Source organism: Cyprinodon variegatus, unplaced genomic scaffold, assembly GCF_000732505.1.
Source record: "Cyprinodon variegatus isolate N-32 unplaced genomic scaffold, C_variegatus-1.0 Scaffold481, whole genome shotgun sequence".
NCBI lineage: Eukaryota > Metazoa > Chordata > Actinopteri > Cyprinodontiformes > Cyprinodontidae > Cyprinodon > Cyprinodon variegatus.
Genome location: NW_015150934.1, coordinates 570,550 through 572,302, shown reverse-complemented (window position 1 = coordinate 572,302; position 1,753 = coordinate 570,550).

Sequence of the window (1,753 nt, the reverse complement as noted above, 5' to 3'; positions counted from 1 at the left end):
ATTAAATAAAAACTGAAACATTTTGCATCATTTGGAGATTAAATAAAAACTGAAACATTATGAGAGGAAAGAAAAGCTGTTTATGTCAGTAAAATATGAAACCGGAAGATTTTATAAAAAGATTAATAAATCTACAAAATCTGTCAGAAAATGAAAACAATCAAAAGATGTTGAATATTTTCTTTATTGAAAACATGTTTTTATAGATTTTATATAAGTTTATGTTTCTCCAAGAAGACAAACTTTGAAATATAACAAAATATTTCTGCTCCAGACTTCCTGTTTCAAAATTATTATTTTTTTTTTCATTGCAGCAAAAAAAAAAAAAAAATTTGAAATATGAACCAAGTTTATGAAACGATTAAAATCATGATCTGGTTTCTGTTTTAAAAAAAGAAGGAAACCAAATACTTCCTCCCATTTAAACGTCTCGTTTTGCTTTGAAAAGGAGGAATGATCAGAAACAGCAGAGCTCAGATCAGCAAACTGCAGGTTTGAATCTAGAACATTTTTCTATGATCTCATCCTTTCAGATTTAAGCAGATTAAGAGGAAAAAAGGTCCAGATTTATCTCTGTCCTTTAATTCTTACCTTCTGAAGGTCCGAAATCAAACTGCAACCATTTCACTCTCAGCAGCAGCATCTAGTGGTTCTGATCCGGTAACCCCCCCAACCCCCCCCCAGCCTTTATGGTTCCACACGTCAACAGGTTTAATGAAACAGGAGGAGGTCAGAGCGCAGGTGAAGGTCTCTGCAGCCTGAGGAGTCCTGCACATGAAGCACGGGTCCAAACCCGCTGGTTCTGCCAGAACCAACCAGGATCTACATTAGTCTGGATCAGGAACCTGCTGATCCGTCCCATTCAGGGATGTTTTGGTTCTGAACCAGACGTGTTTCAGTGGGACTTTGGGTCTGTGAGGCGCTGAGCTGCAGCCAGAAAACAAAGCAGCTTTCAGACTGAGAGAGATTAGATTACAGCAGAACCTCCTCCAAACGTCCTCCAGCTCACTGACGGGACGGTCTTCCTCTAAAAATACCAAACATGGGAGATAAAAACCTTTTTAGTCTGTTTGCCTTTGATGTAAGCAAACGTCTAATAAAGCGAGAAACGCTTAATGAGGACAAATCTGCTCGCAGGAAGCAGACCTGAAACTATCCTGCTTTTCCTCCAATCATCGCCTTTAATCACAGCTTCAGAGAAGCACAGAGGAAGATCCGTTTGGTTTTGGAGAAGAAAAGGAAAAGAAAAGACGACCGGATCAGGAACTGGATGAGAACAGAAGAGGAAAACCTCTGAGGGTTTTTCTTAGTGTCAATCAATCATAATTACCTGACGAGTCAGACCTACGAGAACTACCAACCAAAGAATCCTAAATAAACTGATAACCATTATTTGACCAAGTTTATAAACTCTAAGGTTTTAGAGTCCGACTCAGTCAGAGTACCAGCTGGTACCAGCTCAGTACCCCGGTACCAAAAACACACCTGAGAGGTTCTGGAGAATAATTAGTCTTTTCAGGTCAGAAAACCTCTGAAGGTCAGAGCTGCAACTTTTTTCAAAAACAATTTATCCACAAAAGTTTTAGATTGGTGCAGAAAAAAAGCAATAATTTTACTATAAAAATATACAGTACATTAATAAATGTTGCATTAATTTTAACTGGTCTTAGAAGATGACTTGGATAATAGCGCGTTGTGACAAACACCAGATACAGCACTGGGACTTGATCAACAGCCGATACTGCACCGTGAC